This window comes from Silurus meridionalis, chromosome 8 (assembly GCF_014805685.1).
Source record: "Silurus meridionalis isolate SWU-2019-XX chromosome 8, ASM1480568v1, whole genome shotgun sequence".
NCBI classification, from domain to species: domain Eukaryota; kingdom Metazoa; phylum Chordata; class Actinopteri; order Siluriformes; family Siluridae; genus Silurus; species Silurus meridionalis.
In genome coordinates, this window is record NC_060891.1 from 4,461,371 (window position 1) to 4,485,674 (window position 24,304).

The following is a 24,304-nucleotide window of genomic DNA, read 5'->3' on the forward strand; positions in this document are numbered from 1 at the left end:
GAGGGGTTGCTCTAGTGTGGATTAGGTAAAAGAAGAAAGAAAGGTGGGAGAAAAAAACTGGTAATGAAGAGCAAATGAATGGCTCCAGGGAGTCTGAAAACAACTCAAGGTGAAGCCTAGAATAGTCTGATGATGGGTCTTGTTTTTAATGTGAGTAAGTCTAATTTGACTTTGGTTCTCAAAGACACCTAACAAACAGTACTGACCTGGTGAAATAACTAGGAATGATTAATAGAATTTGCAGGCAGCTGGCTAGTATCGGAAAGTATTGCCATGCGCGTTTGGCAGCGGTGGACAATAACAAAGTAAATGTAATTTGTTACTGTACTTAAGTAGCTTTTTCTCGTATCTGTACTTTACTCAAGTATTTCCATTTGGGGAGACTTTTACTTTAACATCACTACATTTCAAAGTCAAATATCGTACTTTTTACTCAACTACATTTTGCGAAATCAATGATTTTTTTTTATTTGTTAGTGGATAAAAACGTAACTGGTGAAGCACGCACCAAGCCACCAATCAGGGTAGAGTATCTACTTAGCATGAACATACTGTACAGTTCAGCAGCAATTCAACAGCAAGCAGTACATTTTGAGAGAAATAAATAATGGAAGAAACTCCTGACTCCTGAAACTCCTGACTCTTATATTTTACTGAGTGTATCTCTACTTTAACTCAAGTACATGGTTTGTGTTCTTCGTCCACCACTGATGTTTGGACTCCTTACATCTAGTGAAGGGAATTCTTGATGCAACAGAGCTCAAATACATCCTGGACAAATCTAAGCTTCAGGTTTTGTAGCGTGATTTGACGAATGTCCACATACTGTATGGAAGTAAACGAGGTGCAGCTGGAACAGTGAACTACAACTACTACTTACAGTTAGCTAAAGCTGCTACAGTAGAATTATCCAAGTTTTTCCAGATCTTGCCTTTTATTTAATTAATTTTATTTTTTTTAACTTATTTCTTAATAAGATTTCAAAAAAATGTGGTTTGTGACCCAGAAGCACTTTGATATACTAATTTAATCAATTTACAGATATTTTCAGACTGCTGCTCAGAGTAATCATGCTGGTTACCATAAAGTTTGAAGAGGCAGAGGATTTTATATGCTCTAGATTAAATTTCTAGTGAAATGTTTAGGTCTAAAGTCCCAAAGTCCAAACATTTACACATGCAAATATATCCTTATATAAAATGTGTTTCGCTAGAACTCTTTGCATCCAAGTTATAAAGGCTTAATGTCTTAAAAGTGTCCTTAAAGATAAAGGTAGAGGCAAAGAGACTAAATTTAGAGACTAAATCCAAGGTGTAAGTGAAAACATAAGACTGGAGAAATACAGAGAAGCACAACATCTCATACAAGATTTCACAAAGTTAATGAGGTACAGGAAAATGTATTAGGTTGTGGCAAGGGGTTTAGAAATTGGACGAAGTAGAGCACTGATCCATACAGGATGTGTTTTTTTTGGATGATCCGATTATTTCAATCACTGTATATGAGTTATGCAATAATTGAATCCTTGTTTAATGTAATTGTATATAATGTTAATCTCAAGACTGTTAAGATGTTTTTTAGTAGCGAATACACCTTATGGTACAAACCTTCCATTTAATTTCCCCCATTACAGCTTTCAGGATTTAAAATATAAATGAATAAATAAATAAATAAAAAAGCACTCTACCTTCGAAACACAGTACTAACTATTCAGCCCACCGCTGCCATCAGACAAAAGATTAGTTTAAAATTCTTGTAGATGGCCTTGTTTTTGCTTGACAGGGGTTGACAGTACAGTAGTGTCTCATTACCATGGTAATATAGGGTTTGAGGTAATTACCAAGCGGCGATGAATAGGCGACGTATCAAAGCACACTTTGCTACGGCCTCGCACTGACAAGGTGGAACACTCGCCATGCATCCCTTTTGTGAGCTCCAGCTAACTGGCTACAACACCTTAATGTGCAGGTTAGCTCGAATCCTGTTATTTAAGAGCGCCGGATCCATTCTTTCAATCTAGTCAATTATCTCTGTTCACAAGTCCCCGCTGAGCAGCAGTGAGAGAGGTCTTCGGTTAACTCCACTCCACCGCCATTTACATGTTTGGTTTTTTTTTATTTTGGGAAAAAAAAACTATGACAGGAAGAAGAGCACGGGTTCTGCCAGGAAAAACATTGTTTATGCTCCTGTCTTTCTGAGGCTGATGATTTAATTTATAGCTGTCATACTTTGACTTGAAAAAAAATAGGGTAGACTGAAACTTGGAGTTTTATGTGACTAAAAATACAAAAAATAAGTTTAAGATCTGGCAGTAACGAAATATAAAAAAATCAAATAAAATACAATGAACGGATTAATTGATACACCTATCAAAAGGGATTGTTATTAAGGTTATTTATTAATTTTGATATGTTTCCAGAGTAACATTAGCTTTTAGAAATAGTTATTGCAGTTATTATTAAATAATTTTCAGTAATTAAATATTTAAATTGCAATTGCGAATTGCGGAAATAAAACAAGGCCAATTTTCTTATTGAAACAATAAGCCTTAAACAATATGCCTTAAATGAATTTAAAATGTATTAAATTCAGAGTGACTGTCTTTAAAAATACAGTCGCATTCAACTCAATATACACTATATGTATAAAAGATTTTTTCGGAACATCCCATATAACATTTAGACCCCATTTGCTGTTAGAATAACTGTCACTCTTCTGGGAAGATGTTCTACTAAATGTTGTATTGTATTATATATTCAGAGTAGCAGTTCAGAGGTGATAGTGGTAAAGAAAAAACTCATTAAGATGATATCAGAAAGAAACTATTACTGGAACCTGTATTTATCAAGACACCAGTATTCATGCATTATAAGTTCCTCATTGGTAAAGATGCTGTTCATCTCAATTGCAGTCCAAAATACATGTGTGTATGTCCATGTGGAGAACACCTCAAAAACATGAGAGGTTTTCAAGAACGCCATCGGAACCCTTAGAATGGATCGGTCAGCCACAGAGAGCCGAAGAAGACTGTATCACAAGTCTAAAGATAGCAACAAAATAAGATCTCTCCAGCAACAGGAGTCAGTGCTTAAATGTCCATATATTAATATCAATGCACAGATTAGTGTCCATATTCTTGTCTGGGTGGTTGATGGAGGTTTCCTGGTTGATGGAGGTTTCCAGGGCAGCCGTCTCAATCATCACTGCTCTTATGTGTATGGTTTGCAGGCAACAGTCAGAAGCATGCTAATGGTACCATATCCCCAATGCACTTTTTCCCCTAATCCTAACACATTTAGGGAAAAACACATCAAATTGCCTCAAAACACTGATTTTTTTATTATTATTTTCTTTTGCTGGGAGACGGAACAATATTATATTCCATTTGTGCTTGAAAGTTCCTTATATGGATAACCCTAATTTGTCTGGCCTGACCTTCTTTGTCCATTTTCCATACTGTAATGCGTAGTGTACACTCGCTTACACACACGCACACACAGACAGAGTCCGTGCCCATCAACACAATTAAACTATCCTGAGCAAGTATTAGCGGCTTTAATGATGTCCCATTTTGCAGTTCTTTAAACCCATCAGTGCAAATTATCTTACTTGAGTGTTAACGCACATTCTTGCAGACAAACATAATAAAAATAATATTACAATTACGATCGGAAAGTTTGCAGCGTGTGAACGAGAAACAGGGTCCCCCCGTCCTCAACAACAGAACTGAACAGCCAGATTCTTTCATACACTGTCTAGTGAACAGCTAATTATCTTTGCCTATAAATAAAAAAATAACAAAGCATAACTTTATATTTCCAATTATTTATATTATTTTCTAGTTACATAAGTAAAAAAAAGCCATGTGCTGATATGTTTAAGTTTGAGATGTCACTCATATTCATTACAGGTTTAATTACTACTATTTGATTAACAGTAGGTTATGAGGTTGCACCCACTTGGAGAGACCTTAGGATCTGTACGACAGAGTGCCGAGAGAGGAGTTGCGGTATTGTATGAGGAAGTCAGTTGTGTCAGAGAAGTATGTAGGGGTGGTGCAGGACATGTATAAGGACAGTGTGACAGCAGTGATGTGTGCAGTAGGTTCAGACAGACTGGTTCAAGGTGGAAGTTGGACTGCATCAAGGATCGGCTCTAAACCCTTTTCTGTTTACAGTGGTGATGGACAGGTTGACTGACGAGGTCAGACAGGAGTCTCCGTGGACTATGATGTTTGCGGATGATATTGTGTTTTGTGGTGAGAGTAGGGAGCAGGTTTAGAAGAGCCTGGAGAAGTGGAGGTATGCGATGGAGAGAAGGGGAATGAAAGTCAGTAGGAGTAAGACAGAGTACATGGGTGTGAATGAGAGCAAGGGCAGTGGAGTGGTGCGGTTGCAGGAAGAAGAGGTGGAGAAGGTGGAGGGGTTCAGGTACCTGGGGTCAACAGTGCAAAGTAATGGAGAGTGTGTTAGAGAAGTGAAGAAAAGAGTGCAGGCAGGGTGGAGTGGGTGGAGAAGAGTGATAGCAGGAGTGATTTGTTATAGAAGAGTATATGCGAGAGTGAAAGGGAAAGTTTATAGAACTGTGGTGAGACCTGCGATTTTGTATGGTTTAGAGACAGTGGCATTGAGTAAAAGACAGGAGGTGGAGCTGGAGGTAGCAGAGCTGAAGATGTTAAGGTTTTCGTTGGAAGTGACGAGGATGGACAGGATTAGAAACGAGTTTATTAGATGGACAGCGCATGTAGGATGTTTTGGAGACAAGGTAAGGGAGGCGCAATTTAGACGGTTTGGACATGTGCAGAGGAGGGACATAGGGTATATCGGTAGGAGAATGCTCAGGATGGAGCCACCAGGAGGGAAGAAAAAAGGAAGGCTAAAGAGGAGGTTTATGGATGTGGTGAGGAAAGACATGCAGGTGGTTGTGGTGAAAGATGTAGAGGACGTAGAGGACGATGTAGAGGACAGGGGGGTATGGAGAGGGATGATTCGATGTGGCGACCTCTAATGGGAGAACCTGAAAGAAGAAGTCGTCAATCCCAAAGACAGTCGATTTGACTTCGTGTGCACTCTTATGTATTGACCTTCTCAAACAATGTCTTTATGGAGCTCGCTTTTTGCACTGGGGGTATGGGGAAGATTATCTACCAGCTAGCAGAGGTAGCAAAAGTGTTAAAATTAATATAATATAAAAGAATTTCAAATTTTGTTATTTAATGAATGTATCCAGGCTGAACATCCACCATATAAAACATAAGCAGAGAAAAATGATGATGATCAGGTGATCAGGAATGTCTCTGTTTTTAAGTCATGTTTACATCGCTGACTCACTCTGTCTCATCCACGTTAGCAATATTTCTTTTCGCCTTCCACTTTGCTCGTTCTTAGCTTCGTAGTCTAGCCTACGTCTTTGGTTCGTGATCGCCAGGAAACGATACACCAATGGTAAGTTGAAAATGCAATGCAATGACAAGAACTCCTTAAGTACAGCAACAAGGTATTTGTACTTCATTACTTCCCATCTCTGCCGGCTAGACAAGGACAAATGTTTTTCCACATCTCGGTTTGATGGTCAGGTGTTTGAAGAAATTCTGGAAAGCATTCAGCTTAGGTATAGGCATGAGTCCATAATATGGGCAAGCTGGAACATGAATAGCTTCTGACTTCATTAATTTATAGTTTTCTGTGGAACTGTCTGCATAACCCTTCTCGGCTGGCTGCCCAGGGACCTGGATTTGTGTTCTGAGGAGACCAGCAAATTCCTCCATAGATTCCAGACCCATGTACCAGAATTTCAATCTACACTCAAGCTCTGCTGGTTACCCAGGATAATAAAAGTTTCTCTCTCTCTCTCTCTACATAGTTCTGCAGAAGACAATAATAATATAGTTTATCGTAAAAAAAAAAATTTTTCAAAAGAAAAACTCATGGTAAACTCATTTCTCACAGGAATGGGTACCAACATGGAAAAGGCGCTGAGGTCACTAAATTTTCTTTTGTAAATTCTGTTTTCTTATTTTTTCCATAGCATTATTTAAAAATAAAATCATATATATAATGTTTTCATTCAAATCAACAAAATCTAATTGAAATCTAATATATTAGAAACTACATTAAATTTACTTTAAGTACTTTAATGTTATTTAATAAAATAATTGTGTAAAGCATGTGTAAAGTTTGAGAAATTAATCCGTTCTTAGCTTAGCTAAATTGATGCCTAAAACAAAAGAAGGCTATTAAAAGATACCATAGACTCTTAAACTGGATGGAAAATGTAATAAGAATGGTGCAATAAAGAAAACACATCTAGTGAGCAGTGGCTCTGCCTACAGACACACATTGTTGAGGAGAGAAGTCAATGAAGAAGTGATAGAAATGCTACAATAACTCAGATAACCACTCTGTACAATTGTGTTGAGCAGGAAAGCATCCTAAAATGCACAACATATTGATGCTTGAGGTGTATGAGCTATAGTAGCAAAAGACCAGATTCAGATTTCTGCTATTCAAGAACAGGATGCCAACGGCTTCAGCAAGCATTAGCTCAAACAAAAACTCAAACGTTGCCCGGTCTGATGAATCCTGATTTCTGCTTAGTCATTAACATGGTTCGGTCAGAATTTTGCACTAAAAGCAGAAATTCGTGGAGCTGACCTACCTTGTGTCAATGGTCCAGGCTGGTGGGGGTGGTCTAATGATATGAGGAATATATTTCTTGTTACTAAACATGTGCAACTTTTCATGAACACAATTAATCATGTTCTAACAGCTACCTAGAGCATAATAATGGCACATTTCAAACTGAATGTCTGAACTCAAGGTGGAGCTGGTATAATGATATATGGAATATATTTCCATTAACATAATTTATTATTTTCTAACTGCTACTTATAGCATGATAATGGTACACAGCAATAGTCGTTTCAAACTGAATGCCTGCACTTAAACTGAAACTGTGTTCAGGCTTTCTACAGAGGCTTTCCCAGGCACCGGATCTGAATCTGATAGAACATCTTGGTCGATGTTGGAAGACCTGGACATTCATTTACAGCATGAAATCTGAAGGAATTGTGTAATTTGTGCATGCTTAAATCAACATGTAGAAGAATCTCAAAAATATGTTTTTACATTGTATGGAATCCATGCCATGAAGAACTGAGGACTGATTCAGAATGATCTACCCAGGAATAAAGAAATTACCTTTTTTAGCTCCAGAATACGATCTATATGTATCCTATTGTCAATTTAACGATTTACTAGGCATTTTTACTCTATCGAATGTGATAAACCTACAATTTTGTGCATGCATCCATATTACCAGCTAGTATGACATTTGGCAAAAAGCTGCTTTCTTTGTGTACATGTAAGTTGTTGATACCCTCGGCAGGAACCTTATCAGTCTTCGAGGTGAAAAGTATATGTCACACATAAATGACAAAGGCCAAAGGACAATGCAGTGACTAATATTGTGAGAAACCTACAACCTTTTGTCCTCTATGGGGTCTGGATTTATGCAAAGAATTTTAATGCATCAAAGTTCCTTGATTTGACTGCAAATACAAGTTGAAAAAATAAAACTATATATAAATAAATATATATTAGGGATGGTAAGATTCAGCGATTTTCATAGGTGCATCAGCCGATGCAAATATGTTAGTTTTAAACATACATTATTCGCATCGGTAATATAAATCATTATTAATAGCTATACTTTTATTATTTGAAAGTGACCAATAATTTTTGACCAATATTTTTTATGTAGATTAATTTCTCCTGGCTTTCTCAAGCACATTCTCTCAGCACCACTGCTACTACGTGAATATGACATACCACAACACTACAGATATACAGAATAGAGATTTACATGGCGGAAATAAAAATGCATCTTTCTGGAGACAGAATAGGAAAAGAACGTCTGGTTATAATTAATCTCAAATTTTTTCTTTTTTATAAAATTAATTATTTGCTGTTATTGAATATTAAATTGCAAAGCATCGTATTTCTTGCACTGCATCGTAATACGTTTGAATTGTATGGCATCGCAATGCTAGCTTCTTCATATGTATCTTTAATGTGTTGTATCGTGGCTATGGATCAAGATGCAAATCTTGCCGGCTTCAGTTATGGAGATACACATCCCTTATATATAAATATTTAAAATGCAAGACTGAGCTCTTCATCAAATGTGTCAAAATGCTGAGTACATATTAAAGTAACCATTGAACACGAGAAGTTTGCTGTGTGTTTGTCCACAAGAACAAAAAAAAAACAAACAAACCCATTTTTAACACAAGACTGGGACAAACTCCTATGTCTAATGGGCAACAGTCAAAGATCATCAAATCTCCTCCCAATTAAAGACAACCATAAAATATGTGAGCGGCATTGCGGAATCAGTAAAGCTTTTTCGCTGGCCTCCGTAAATACATTTTGAACAACAGATCTGAATCTTGCATGATGAAGACATTATGTGTCATAATAATTAGGAACACAGACAAAAGAACAACTAATCAGCATGCAAATGTATGCAGACCCCAGTGTTTCAGATGAGACAGATTTTCTACCTTTTTCCTTTTTTTTCCCCTTTTTTGCTCAATTCATCTTCATTGCTAATCATTTGAGGGCTGCCAAATGTTCACTGACACTAATGTATTACAGGTCAAGAGAGGCAGGTCTTCACCTATTACCCCCAAAACAATGTGCTTCCATCCCATTCCCACTTCAGGCTTTGCAGCAATTACTGCCAGATGCAATCACAAGCCTTGAATAGAAGCAACTGGGGCTTGTTTGTGGTTTGGATTCATTAAAAAGGAGGGTGAAGAAAGGAATAAATTACTTAATTGTACTGTGAAAAAAAAAGGAAAAGAAAAAAAAAACCTAGCCAAGAGATGGGCAGTATATCTCCGCTGCTTGATTAGGAGGCTAGTGCACTCTTGGAATGGAATAGTGGGATAGCTAAGTACGGCCCATATACAAGATTTTTGGGTGTCCTCCAAAACAGATGGCTCCACATACCATCCACTCTGTCAAACGGCTGGCCATTTTTATTCATCTGGGCTTTGGTACAAAGTTCACAAAGAGGACTGGCGGGACAATGAAGAGAGAAAGAGAGGGGGAAAAGATTCCGTTTCGCTTCTGTCTTCTGTTTTGATCATTCTTCTGTCCTTCAAATCGCCACGAAACGGAGATAACTATTAAAGGCTACTCTTTTCGCTCAAACTTGTACCACGTATGGAATTCACATGGATTGCATGTAAAAACGTCATCCAATTCCAAAAAATTCCGTAAGAGACATACAGTACTGTATGAAATCCCTCTTGGCTGCCCATGTTTTTGACGAGATCACCCGAGTCAGATGTTACAAGACTCGGGCCTAGCAGATGTAGTCCCAACTACCACAGCATCCCAGCATGATGTATAATCGATGCAATTTATTAAGATCTCGGTATTAAAAAAAATAAAAATAATTGAAAGCACATAAGCAGCACTCAAGGCCCATAATGATAGTTGAGGATGTGAGAAAGCTCTTGGAAACAGAATAATGGCACACCAACCGAGTCCTCCATAGAAGAAAGGAAATGAGGGGTGTGTGTGTGTGTGTGTGTGTGTGTGTGTGTGTGTGTGTGTGTGTGTGTGTGTGTGTGTGTGGGTTGGGGGGTTAGGGGAATAATATAAAATCAACCGAGTGCAGCTCGGGAAAAAGAGAGGCGGCCCCTGTGTATGCAAAAGTACCAGCATAATCGAAGAATGCGTTTATTTACAGTACTTGTATGCTCATTGTTGAGTCCCAGTCTCCCCTCCCCCCTTTATAATTTTCTCCATGTCTCCGTTCACCCTTTCTACCTCCCCCACCACACAGGCAAGCCTTAATGGCACTTGTCTGCCACTCTTCATAAACAGACGAAGACACTCAGAACAAGCAAATGATGAGAAAGTAGTATAACAGCTCGGTTGTATGGGATGCTTTCACATGGGAATTATGGTTTTGAAGCGGGTCAGGATGGGGGTGGCGGGGTTGATTGGTTGATTGAAGAACATAAGAACGATAAGGACCTTACTGAACGAAGTCACACGCAAGTCCATTCAAACAAACCGAAAAGATGTGTTTTAGCTAAATTATGAAATCAGTGTTGCAAGAAAGGCAAGAAAGCTATAGTAAAAAATGTAGTGCAAGAAAAGGAATAGAAAAAAAATGTATGCATAATGTATTTTACTTAATAATGTAAAAATCTGTGTACGTAAGGCAATACACAAAGATGTAGCATCTGTGTTATATTTTTTGCATAAATCTTAGATTGATCTACAATTAAAGCCAAATGAACTGAAACAATTTTAGCCCGACTGTGACACAACACGAGCGGAAGTAGATGCAGGTGCAGATTCATTTATTCAAGTGCAAACATACGAGATAAACGCTACTAAATAAAAAGCACAGAACAAAGCGACAAAGAAACAAGGTGCAAAACCTGGACCGCGGAACAAGACACAAAGAAACATTGAAAATGAAATATAAGAGCTAATTACTAGTAAATCAGGTGCTCAAGCAGTCACATGACAATGATGCACAGGGGCTGACAGGACATGTGGTGAATTTCACACCCAGGCCTTCAATGGTGAATCAATCCACCTCTTAATACCATAATTATGACGCCACGTCTATAAAAAACATCAATATCATACAGAACCGCAGTACAACAGCGCTACATCACAGACAGGTTTCTGATACAGTGAGAATGAATGCCAATGAAACCACAATTCAACAAGTCTCGTTTCACTGCAGCCGCAGCTGCACCACCCCATACATCATCTCTAGCAAAAATATCAATAAAACCTCATGAAACGACAAGTTTTCTGTGCATTTATCCGTGGATTGCGGTTTTACTCATGATCTAAATTAAGGCAGGTTGTGTGTTTTTGTGCACAGGAAAAAATACACAAAAGTATGAATAGTTCATGAGAAAGCTTGAGAAATGTTTTGAACTATTTTGGCCGATCTTTTCTCATGATGACCAGCTTTTCTTGGAAAGCCTGTCTTATAAACGTCCTTGTATATGAATCTGCATCCAAATAAATTTCTTCTTCTCTGTCTGCCGTTGTGGAATGAAAAAATAAACAGCTATTAAATCCACACGAATATATTCGAGCTTGTGCAGTTTGCGGGTTGCGAGCTCTGACTAGTGCGCTCTCTGACCGTCCAATCAAAGGACATGAAAATGGCAAAGTGACTGGACGCCTGTTAGGGGGCCTTGGAGTGACCAAATCACTGATTGGTTGAAGCAACTGCTTCAAACTACATGCATGTGAATCTACCAAGAGTCTGCACTGTTCATTTCTGCTGGCCTTCAGGCAATACGTGAGCAGCCAACCCGAGAGAAACGTTATGGAATGATGAGAATAGACTTTCGGGAATAATTTAATACATATTCATGGACAACATATATTAAAATGTAAGTCAGTGATTCTGAGAGTTTAGACCAGCAGAAAAGGCCTTTTTGGCCTTGACGGCCCACCACTGATAAAATGACCTCCTGGACCTTCAGGTCAGTTTTAATATTAATAATAAATGAACATTTCTCCTCTCAGCGCTGAAGCTCTTGTTGAAGGAGGGCTCATAGCCTCACGTGCATTAGGAAAAAGTGTGATTAAATGTAAATGAGTTGTCTACAAAAGTAAATGGCGACAATGGCGTATAACAGGAGGCTCCTCTCCATGGCGAAGAATCAGATTCATCGTTCGTGCTCAGATTCCTGCCTCAACATCTCGCGAATCGGATATCGCTCGCACGTCCCCTCGTCGCCGCTTGTTTCTTTTTAAAGTCTTCATAAAGGCATTGTTTTATTAAAAAATAGGTTGAAACCTAAATCTACTTATGAAGAGTGAGCAGCTCTTTGAAAGCTTTTATGCCATTCACAGTTTTGTGAAAATAACGCAACTTTTCAGCGGCTTTATTGAATTGCATTTGGTCTTTTTTTTTAAAAATTATTTTATTTTAAATTTTATTCATTTATTTAACGAGGTGTTCAATGACCGGGCTATTCACTCCTTTTCACTGAAACTTAAATAGATCTGTTTGATAGTTAAAAGTAAAGTGAGGTGTACACATTTTTCCCCTTTTATTCAGACTTAGGAATTCGGTTGTTCAGATACTGTGGAGTGTTCTTCATCTTTTTTATTTTTTAAACATAAAAGTTTCGTATTGTAGCATATGCTTGTAGCCCTGCTTAAATTTGTAATAATTAGAAGACATTTAAGAAAGTACTTTTTCTACCATAAGTCACAAGGACACTGTTATTTTTTTTTTTAGTCTTTTTCTTTTTTTCCCCCATCAATTACAGTAGCTCCGCAGTTTGCGGTTGAATGGAAGGAGAAATGGCAGACGAGGCACAGCACTCCTTCTTTCGCTGGGGCCACACTTATAATGGAAGGAGCTTTTGTGAAGGCCATCTTTTGAATGCGCAGTCGAGGTCATTCATTAATTCAGAGCATGGCATTTAATAGGTACATCACAAGAAACTGAAAGAATGCAAATAATAACATTTCATAATACGAGTGCACAAAAGATGGTCGGTAACTTCATTAATTAAGCAAACGCCCATGTAACTACGGCTCATCATTATGCCTGGATGGCCCCTTAATTATTAGGTTTCATGCATTTTATTATTTTTTTCTGATGTACATGATGAAAATGACAATAAGTGCATCGGCCATTAAGAGCTGGCAATAAAATGGCAATGTGTAATTGGTGGAAGAATAAAGTTTGTATACTTTTTTATATTATGTATCATTTTTATATTATGTACTATATATTTTTTTTCATTTTATAGATTTTTACCTTATCAATAAACTTCATCATAGCCAAACTGGATGTACACTATATAGCCATAAATTATGTGAACGCCTGGCAACCCAGATGCAGTTTTTCCCTATACTGTACTCTTACCACACAATTGTATCAGACATCTCTGTAAACTGTAAACAACTTTCCTCTACTGGAACCAAGATTTCCAAACACTGTTTTTAGCATGATGAAGCTCTATGAGCTCCAAGAAGACATGGTTGGAGTGGAAGAACTCGAAGGTTCTTCGGAAAGAGATAAACTGGAACACACCGAGTAAAACCTAGACCTTCTCATCATCAGTGTCTGATCTCACTTAAGCTCTTGTACCTGAATGATCACAAATCCCTAAATCCATGTTCCAGAATCTAAAAGAAAACCCTCCAACAACAGTGGAATCTGGAATGAGATGTTAGAATGGGATGATCAGGTATCTAAATAATTTTGGCCATGCAGCCTATTACAATATTTTTATGTAAACCTTCACATACTGTCGTAACACTTCAGTCAATATAAGAAAAAAGATAAAGGGGATATATTGAGATTAATTATCGATTAAAAATAATCAGACATCAGCCTTGTCTGCTGTTCAGACTTACTGCTGGAGTGTCACTCAATCCATAAGGTTCCACCTGTTGACATTCATTAACAGTCAAAGGCAGTGCAATAGCCTGCAGCAACCTCTACATGCCGAGGCAGAGTTGAAGGTTGATAGAAGCCCCCTGACAGCAGCTCACACCAGCCTGCCCATCACAGAGGAGGTGAGGGAGAGCGCTGGTGGCCGACACGCTGCTCGCTCGTTCCGTTAGTAAGCCGCATTGTGGAAGGGTGAAATTCACTGACACTGTGTTCATTCTAATTCAATTAAACACCTGTCAGTGAGTCTTGTTTTTGTGCATGTATGTGCACATTATATGACTGCGCTGCCCCGCGCTTTATTCGTGATGCATACAAAACTGATACAAGGTTGATGTGAAGTACAACAACTGACTAATTATTATTATTATTATTATTAATATTACTTCCGTATCAAGTCATTTTGTAGTTTTGCACATCTAAGTAATACCAGACAACAAGAACAATATCTTGCTGCTTTAAGACCATATATAAGTATCTTTACATATTTTTTTTTTTTTTTACAAGAAAAGTTAATTTGATTTAATAAGTTAATTTGAACAAATTCAAACTCCACTCAAATGCAAGCAGAGTAAATCATTTGTTTCATGACAAATAGGTCAAAGCCTAAATCTACTTATGAAGAGTGGATGTGAGTGAGCAGCTTTTTGAAAGATTTTATGCCATTCACAGTTTTGTGAATATAACGCAACTTTTTAGCGGCTTTATTGAATTGGTCTTTTTTTTTTACATTTTTTTTCTTTTATTTAACGAGGTGTTCAATGACTGGGCTATTCACCCCTTTTTCTCAGAAACTTAACTACATCTGTTTGATAGTTAAAAGTTTTTAATTTGTAATAATTAGAAGACAAAAAAAAATTTGCTGCTTTAAAACCATATACTGTAGAAGATTTTTTTATGTTTTTTTTTTTTTTTTCTTTTCACAAGAACTCTATAAAACAGTTCATATGAACAAACTAATACTCCATATGAATGCAGGCAGAGTCAATAATTTTTTTTTTCTGAGAAACCTTATTTCATAAAAATCTAGATAAGACCTACAGAATTTTTGGGAAAAAAAATTATTTTAAATGGAGAACGCTTACCTGCTTGGAAGCATGTTAGCCTTGTCCGTGTGGTAGATGTGGTATGATAAAGGATGAAGATAGCCAGAAGGTGAGAACTCGAAAATAATGAGTCTTCCAGTGATGATACATCTTGTTTTGCAATGCTCGTTGGGGTGTTTAAGTATTGTCTCCAAAAATCTGCCGTTTTAACGCTTTTGGCCTGAAAAGTATAAAAATGGATGATTTTATACAAAAATAAGTGGATGGGTCCTGTTAGAGGGGCAATCTGAGGCTGTGGCAAATTAAAAAGTAACACTAGAACGCTTTCATTTATCATTAATTTGCCACCATTACAATTCCTTAAACTGTTACCACAAAGTGACACACAATTGCATTGGATGTCTTTGGATGCTCTTGGAAGATCTTGATTGGCCTGCTATAGAGCTCTGAACTCAACCTTATTCAACACCATTGAATGAATTGGACCGCTGACTGCACCCCAGGCCTCCTGCACCTCACCTCCATCAGTACCTGGCTTTACTAAAACCGTTGTCACTGAATGAGAACAAATCTCCATAGCAACACTCCAGAACCTAATAGAAACATCTTCCTAGAAGAGTGGAGGTTATTCAAAAGAAAAAGGGGCTAAATTTTTGGCATTTAGCAGACACCCTTGTCCAGAGTGACGTACAAGACTGCTTTAAATCTCCATCAATGAATAGATCTACACTGGTATGCTAGATTACAAACTTAAGATAAATCAGCCTACAACTCTGTTGAGAAGATTTTTATAAACAAAGCAAACCTGAAAAAGTGTTAGTTTAAGTGTTTCAGGAAGAGGAAGGTCTTCACTCACCGCTTGAAGAAAGCCAGTGACTCCGCTGTTCTGACATCTTGGGGAAGTTCATTCCACCACCTCATTGCCAGAGCAGAGCAGAGCCTTGAAGTATACTTACCTTTTTCCTTGAGAGAAGGTTATACCAGTTGAGCAGTGCCTGAAGACCTCAGGCAGCGTGGTGCAGTGCGAGGAGTGATGAGCTCTGATGGGTTCTGAGGTAAGAGGGTGCTGGTCCATTTTTGGCTTTGTAGGCAAGCGTCAGTGTTTTGAATCTGATGTGTGCAGCTGCCAGAAGCCAGTGGAGGGAGTGCAGCAGTGGGGTGGTTGGGCAGGTTGAACACAAGTCATGCGAGCTGCATTTTGAATAATTTGCAGTGGACAAATTGTGTTCAGAGGTAATCCTGCCAGCAGAGAGTTGCAGTAGTCCAGTCTTGAAATGACAAGAGACTGAACAAGCACCTTAGCAGCCTGTGTGGATGGAAATGGTCAAATCATTTGGATGTTTTACAGAAGAAGCAGACAAGAACAAGTCACATTAGCAACATGTGAGGAAAGGAAAATTGATTGTCGATAGTTAACCCAAGGTTTCAAGCAGTGGCTAAAGGGGCAGACAATAATACTGACCTGGAGATAAATTGCCTGGGATGACCAGCAGTTGGGTTTTGCTGTGGTTAAATTCTAGTTGATGAGCACTCATCAACGAAGATATGTCCACTAGGCATGCCAAGATCCGAGCAGAAGCTGTGGTATCTGAGGGAGGAATAGCATAGCAGTGGTAAGAAAACCCATGTGAGGATATGACTTCTCTAAGGGTTGTGAGTGAGAAAAGGAGGGGGACCAAGTACTGAGCCTTGTAGGCTGCTCCACAGACACCAAAGCTTTTGAAAAAAGCTAAATGGAGAAAAGGGTGTCTGCCAACATTTGTCATGGGAAACATGTTTTTCTGATTATCCCTGAGCGTCAGTAGAAACCATGCAAAGACCTTTCTAAAAATCTGCACAGTATAAATTCTTCACAGTGTATGGAATGCACAATTGTGTGATACAGTATAAATGGCGTTTCCATTCTGCTCCAAAATATAAAACACAGCTGCAAGTCGTACTGAAATGCTTGTTAAGCTTAAAGAATGACAGCTGCATTAAAAAAATGTGTTTAATAAGATTTTGGTGATTTTTAAGCCTGACATGGTTGTTGGCACCAGGCATGATTTGAGTATTTCAAAAACTGCTGAATTCCAAGATTTTTCTTACATATAGTTGCAGTGTCTAGAGTTCATGAGTAAGATGAACAGTTCAGTAAGTGAAAATATGAGAGGTCAGGTGATGATTTAAGCTGCCAAGAAGTATACACCGTATCTGACACTCTACTGAGTCAAATAAACACCACATCAGGTTCCTCTCCTGTCAGTGAAAAACGGGAATCTGAAGCTTTTTCTGGTACAAACTGGAGAGTTAAAGATTTGAAAAAACTTGCTATTGTAGCTCATCCACCTCATGATTTGATGTGCATGCAAAGATGCTTTTCTATTTAGTGTATATAGTTATTGAAGTTTTATTCAGCCATTTTCCCACATAATGTTTTTTGTGTTTTGCACCAATTTGTACACTCTAGAAACTGTAAAGTAGGAAAATCTCAGTAGATCAACAATTTAAGGATTCCACAGTCACAAAGATCACAATTTCCCTTGTTCTGATGTCAGACGTAATCATTATCTGAAGCTCTTAACTATTCCTAGCGGCCACATGATTGACTGATAAAAGTATGCAGCATAAATTCCTAAATGCGCAAGTGTTTAGACGTTCGTGATATATTGTATTGTGATTGTATAAATAGAGTGAGAAATGTTAAGCCAATGTAAAAGGTGCAAAATCTATTGCCACGCCTGTTCGTAAAGGCTAATGCAAAAAAAAATTATGCCAAACAGGAAATTCAATTAAAACAAAACAAAAAAAACATTAAATATCTTGCCACGCAGTGGTTTGTGAAAGCTTCTATTGTGAATGTTTTACTCAGTAAAAAAAAAAAATCAATATTGTGTAACACGTCTTTCCTTCTCTCTGTTGCACACATTAGCTTATCAAAGCTTAAGTATATTCATGAAACTGTACAACATTCTGCACAGCACAAAAGCTTTTTTTTTGAGGATCTATTATATCTATAACGTGGCCTTTGTGTTTCATAATAACAGATTCTTTTTTTTTTTGTTCAGAAGAATATGCCTCTTTTTTTCCACCTAGCCGGCGGAGATTATAGGAATAATTGTTCTTTAGACGGCACTCAACATCCTAGAATAAAACACACATATGCCTCCAAGTGTGAATGTTGACATTTGGATGGCGAGGAGCCACTCAGGGTCATTGTTTAGTAACAATATTCAAGTGCGCCCTCAGGGTGTTTTTTTTTCCCTCCTCCTCTCCATGGTGAACCATTTTCCACGAAGGCCATTTGGCCATATAATGATACCTTCAATGCACTTTGTACTACTAATAACTTTGCATGCTCTTGAAGTCTGTGCTACACCCATTCTGTGTCTGAGGGCTGGATAATTTCCAACGAAAACATTCGAGGAGCGGTGTTTCATGAAGACAGGATCACGGCCATATGAATTCCTGAAATGAAATTCAAAGCGGGCAGTTGAAAAATACTGTTCTCGAGTTGAAGGAGTGTTTATTAAAAAAAATAAAAGGTAATCCATTAGGGCATTTTATTCTACACTAGACAATAACAACCTAAGTTTCGTAAGTTTTGACTATGAGTGCATCTCAGTCAGCTTTATCATGGAGGTGGCCAATTTAACAGTTGTATCAATAACAATGTTAAGGTCCAAAATCAATTGTCAAACCATATTTTCTCAACTCCTCTTAATTTTTTCAAGCCTTATTATTGTAGTAATGCTGCAGTTGTTACTGGAGTTAGCATTTTTTATGAGGCTTGCTTAAGTTCACTAGCTAGAATATCCACTAGCTAGTCACTAGCTAGAATATCCACTAGCTAGTCACTAGCTAGAATATCCACAAGCAAGTCACTAGCTAGAATATCCTCTAGCTATTCACTAGCTTTCCAAGTCTACAATTTTACCTGAAGTACCATGGCAGAAAATGTGTAATTAAACTAACAACATTTCAATGTACCGTGGTGGATCTTTGCCCCCATGTTGTGCATTACAATTGTATAACGTAAACCACAATAAAATATATACAATTACCAGATATAAAATATCCTCTGAACATACACGGTATGGACAAAAGGTTTTGGACACATAAGCATGATTTATTTGTGGCTTTTTGAACATCCCATTTTACACTTTTCTCTATTTGCTGTTAGAATAACTTCCACTCTTCTTGGAAGATGTTTCACTACCTTTTGGAGTGTGTGTAGATTTTCCTTGGAGTTTTTAGTATTTTTAAGTACTGATGTAGTTAAAGAGGCCTGAAGTGCAGTAAGTGTTCCAATTCATCCCAAAGGTGATCAATAGGGTTGAGGCTGGATCTGTATAGCAGGCTACTCAAGAACTTCCACTCCAACCAATGTAAACCATATCTTCATATACCTGGCTTTGTGAACAGGGGCATTATCATGCTGGAACAGGTTTGAGTCTCCAAGTTGAAATGAATGTAAAAATGTTATCTCCATATAATGGAATCCTATACAACCAGGTGCCTCCATATTCATTGAAATAGTTTGGGAAAGTCGGGTATCCCAGTACGTTTGGCCACATAGCGTATTTTATCAAAAACAAAAGTTACTCAATACTCCAAGACTCCAGTGTGCGATTAATTAATGCCGCGAAAATGTTTCATTTTTCGAAGCCGCGAATCCGCCGACACCGAATGCCCAGTGGACGTGTTTTTAATTATCCATGAGTGTAAATAGTATAATACAAAAGATATTGTCAAGAAACCAAACACAACACATCACCTACTGAGCTTTTGCAAACGAATGATTCAACAGCAAATAAAAGATACTTTTGGGTTTATATGCATTTTTTTTGTTTGTTTGTTCTGAAAAGCTGTCAAGAAGGGGGGCTGAGAAGAGAATCGTCAGAGAAGGTGAACAATGGCAGGAACGAGAGCTCTTCAGAAAATGGTGAGAAAGAGTTGGCTGCACTGGCTGAGCACGAGTGGACAGATGTGCTCTAATGTGTTTGGCTGCTGCTCAACACACAGCAACACCCAGAGAGGAGCTCAAACAAAGATAAAGATGTGCTAGTTCTTCAGTAAGCATCATTCAGAGACTCTAATAACCGTGCCACAAAAGAATGACTTGAGTACATTATAATGCTCTGGGCATGCAAGTGCTATTAAATATTCCAGGACTGGGTATGCACTTAGTTGTATGTCGCTCTTTTGTCATGCAGATTCGCTCGTATGCATTTATTCCCGAACAACACGAATAATATTCTTTGTCAAAAACAACAGGACTAGAAAAACATAATCTCCAAACATTTCTATTACTTACGACGTAGTCCACTGTAACTTATGACACGTGAACCACAAACATCCTCGACGTCCTGCGCACTTTCCTCTTTGTCAGGAGGATTTAATTTGCATTCCGAGTGCTTTTTTTTCAGGTGATGAAGACTCGGTCCATTCTCTTAGGCCGATAGAGAAAGAAAATGCCACTTTGCTTCACACATTAGCTGCTTACAGAGAAAGAAAGCTAATGTATCATCTAATTGGGTGAGCCACTGCATCTGATTCCTCTCAATCAGACTATTAGTTGGGTAATTACCCATCTGCCTCGGGTGGAAAATGGCAAGGCAAACACCAAGCTAATAACGTTCTCAAGGGCTCTCCAGAGCCAACAAGATGATGTTGATGTTGGGTAATGCAGTCTCGAACTATTTCAGCACCACGGTGAAAACATTACCCGCACTCTGTTTGCCAACTTCCTAAAATTGAGTCTATTCAATTATTTACTTAAATACAGATTGTTCCATTTCCCATCCATCTCTATAACCCGTGCTTTTTTTTTGGCTTGATTCACCTCCATATAATAGACGTCTGTGATAAAGTCAGGACATTGTGGGGAAAAGATTTCGATGTGCTTTTAGGAAAGGAATATTGCAAAGATGAGCTAATGTTCGAACGTCTGACTCGATTCTGGCATTTTTACCCCACATGCTAAAGACAATTGTGGCATTTCCTTATCGCAAATTGTTTGTTTTTTTCAGGAGCTATAATGAAATGTACCAAATAACCCATTTATGAATTATCTTCAGCAAAATGATGCTTTTTACTTTCACGTTTGTTACGTTTTCTTCCTGCGTGTAAGTAGTTCAGAAAATCTCAGCATGTCTAGCTCCTGTTTTATGCCTTTTGATTCCACAAGATGACTACATGCTCGAATCTGATTGGTCAAGAGATGTTAGTACGGCACAGTTTGGATAGTAGTTTGGAAATATTGCGTCCTTAGTGCTCTTCCTCGGCTTGGAACCATACTTTTGCTCACAGATGGTCACCTCTTCTCTCAGCCTGGCTTCCACTACTCTTTCCCATAACTTTATGGTGTGACTGATCAACTTAATTCCCCAGTAGTTACTGCAGGTCTGCACATCTCCCTTATGCTTAATCTGTACCAGCACACACCTTCTTTATTCCTCAGGCATCGTCTCATCTTTGCAATTTGTTTAAAGCAGATTTTTAAAAAGCAAAGCATAAATCAATGTGTTAAAAAAAAAGGTATATTAAAAAAGATAACAGGAACAGGAATTTCTCAACATGAGAGTTGAATGTTGAATGTGTGTCAAAAATCATAATAGAACTATTTTATTTGTGTTGTAAAATGTGCTTACTGTGCAATATCTTTAAAAATATAAAATAGTCTGTGGATTTGTCTCTGTAGACCTTCCAAATGAAATCTACACCTCAGATGACATTCTTGGGCGAATAAACGATTGAAATCCCACAAGACTGAGGTCCAAGGCTATGCTCTTGAGGAAGGGTGGGTCCTTTGCTTCAGAAACGCTGCAATGGCTGGTAGACAGACACATTACTTTGTTCTTGTTCAGTGTGACTTCACATTGGTTTGTTTGAGCAGTAGGAAGCGTTTTTTTTTTTATCAAACCAAGTTCAGTGTTTACAAGGAGAAAAAGTCAGGTGATCTACTCCTTTGTAAGAGCACACATAAGCCAGTCATCCAGATACAGCAGCATCCTAATACCTCTGGGTATCTAGTTTCTGAAACATGTTCTCTTCACTCTAAGGCTTCTTTAGCCACTGGCACATAGGGCACATTCAATGGAGTTGACTTTGAATGTGCCTGGCAGCACAGACTGTGCTAACTATAACTGGCCCTGACCAAAAAGCAGATTGGTGAAAAGATGCCCTGTTTCCTGGCCGACGTGATCTGGCAGTTCTAGAACAAAGGTTTCATTGCCGGTGCCTGAAGAGTGAAAAATTGATAGAAAGTTGCCAGTAAGCACAATGACAATACTCTAACCAAGGGGTCCCAAAACTATGGCCCGCCCCCAGATTTGGAATGGCCCTCTGAACAAAACCAGAGACATATATTGAAAATGTAATTTTAATGTTTTACTCATATGATATCTGTATTTGATAAAGGTTGGCTTTCAAAAATTCCCCTTAGTTATTAATAAAGGTCGAGGCACTGATTGCTGAAACTATCATCTATCAGCAAAAATCCATACCAATAGTTTTTCCGGCATTCGATCTGCTGTCATTACAAGAGCGCCCTCTAGGGGTGAAAGTGCTGTTTGTTTGCACATGTGAGACAACGCGCTGCACAGAGAGCGATACATTATATTTATTATTTATAATTGATTATTTATATAATTATATTATAATTTCTATAATTATATATACACTGTTGGTTGACCTCTAGTTATTAACATTGTATAATTATTTGTTAGTTTCACAGACCAAACGTATGCATATGCATAAGTAAGTAAATGGTTTAATTTCACTAGCAATTAATAAAAAACAAAACAAAACATTATAATAATATTGCTCTTTTAATAGGTTATATTTTATTGAAGTAATGCTTATTTGCTTGTATGGGGCATAACAAAATAATAAACTAATCTAGCATTTAGGTGGAATAATAAATACATTTAAAATCATAATAAAATATTCATTAGAATGACATCAGTTTACTCAGAGTGTAGAACTTCACCTGCATCTGGCAAAACCATCGATGAAGTATCGCTAGTATGCAATAAAGGTTGAACTTCCAATGATAAGTCATATGGTTTTAGACATGTCTGGATTCACATTAGGAGAATTGGCCCGTGATTTATGTTTGCGATTCTTGCGAATTCCGGGTTCTAACCGTACACTTTGTCTACAGCTTACACATCTTTAACTGGAGCTGACCCATATATATTTATATATATGACATTGGGTCATCCGTACACATGGAGACAAGCTTGAAACTTTTTATGTGTTAATTCTGCTCAACTTTATGGTTAGTCTTTAAAATTACCAATGAGCTGATGCTTGTGTTTGACTTCCAGAGAGCTCAGGCATTGACTGCATCAACAAGAGTTCTGTATTATAGCTCATTAGACACTTGGAGCTGAGGCTATGTGTGTTTGGTGGAAACCAGCCTCTTAATAAGTGTTTCACCACTAAGTGCACTATTCCAAAAGAAATACATTTGATATATCAGATACCAAACTTGAATTGAATTAATTGCTGAGGCAAAACTTTGCTGGATAGATAAAAAAGGAAAAGAAACATATTGACAAGGATATTTTACAGCAAGATATTGTCATAGTCACTAGTAATTTTGCATTCTAAACTACAATCTTAATAAATTAAATGTAGCTCTATATTAGGGATACTATGCAATTTAGTATTGTATGGATAGATTTATTTCTTTAGTTCAGACAAACAGTAAATTTACTTATGGGCCTTCTGACTTCTAACACATGGCCCTTTAACAAACAGGTCTTTGTGGTGCAAAAAAAGAAAGAAATAAAGATGAACTAAAACCAGAGCAGACTGTTTTTTCTCCGGGAAGATGCAGCTCTACCTCTGCCATGTTAATCTCTATTCTATGTGAGTCTCAGGACGCGCCTCGGTCTGCGTAGTATTATGATACATCGGTTTATTGTAGCAGCAGCGGTGCTAAAAGAACGTGCTTGAGAAACAGTTTATTCAAAGAGAAATCATTATCAAATATTGGTCACTTTTTTAACAATGCAAATATGTTGAAAACTATGACAACTTTTTTCAAAACAACATTCAAAAATCGATGCATCACATCGTTCACGTTTATGCCGATGCTAAAACTACATTCTATTAATTTGGTTATACTTATGTTTTAATAGTGATTTCTTAATACAATCATAAAGCCATAACTTCTCAATGTTACCTCTATAACATAACTCTATGAACACTATAATGCTGCAGTTTCTGAGGTGAATATCATTAGCCGAAATTCAAGGAACTTTTGGAACCTACTGTACTCGGCTCAACAAACAAGCTCTCCTTTTGAACAAGGCCAAGTCAATTGTGCATTGCTAAAGCATATTTTAATCAGAAACCCTCCAGGCAACAACACTTCAGGCTACCTGAAGGCCATATAAATTATAATTATTACACACGCCAAGAGGGCACTTATACAATCTGTCTACTCCTGCAGCTGACCTGGTGGAAAGTTTCTTGTTAAAAAGAAATCAGCCAGGGATGTAACTGGAAGCAACCAAGCAACGGTATATAGAACAAACAACAACAAAAAAGATTAACAAAAAAGATTAGTAATGAATGCAAGACTTTTCCCTGGTGGTCTAGTGGTTAGGATGCGGCGCTCTCACCGCTGCGGCCTGGGTTCGATCCCCGGTCAGAGAACCAACCCCAGCCACTTTCAGTGCCGGTCCCAAGCTCAGATAAATTGGGGAGGGTTGCGTTAGGAAGGGCATCCAGCATAAAAACATGTGCCAAATCAAACATGCGGATGGTCCGCTGTGGCGACCCCTAATAGGAGA

At 37.9% G+C, this 24,304-nt stretch overlaps 2 long non-coding RNA genes across 3 annotated transcripts in view; both read right to left on the bottom strand.

Annotated features, from left to right (window-relative positions):
- Positions 1-15,624, bottom strand: part of LOC124390015 — a 53,688-nt gene extending 38,064 nt beyond the window's left edge. For both annotated transcript variants that reach the window (XR_006926678.1, XR_006926679.1), the window contains exon 1: positions 14,556-15,624. This is a non-coding gene — a long non-coding RNA (uncharacterized LOC124390015). The remainder of the gene's footprint in view (positions 1-14,555) is intronic.
- Positions 15,625-15,768: 144 nt separating this feature from the next.
- Positions 15,769-24,304, bottom strand: part of LOC124390016 — a 56,694-nt gene continuing 48,158 nt past the window's right edge. Inside the window, exons 4-5 of the long non-coding RNA XR_006926680.1 lie at positions 15,979-16,104; positions 15,769-15,822 (exon numbers count right to left, since the gene is read on the bottom strand). This is a non-coding gene — a long non-coding RNA (uncharacterized LOC124390016). The remainder of the gene's footprint in view (positions 15,823-15,978; positions 16,105-24,304) is intronic.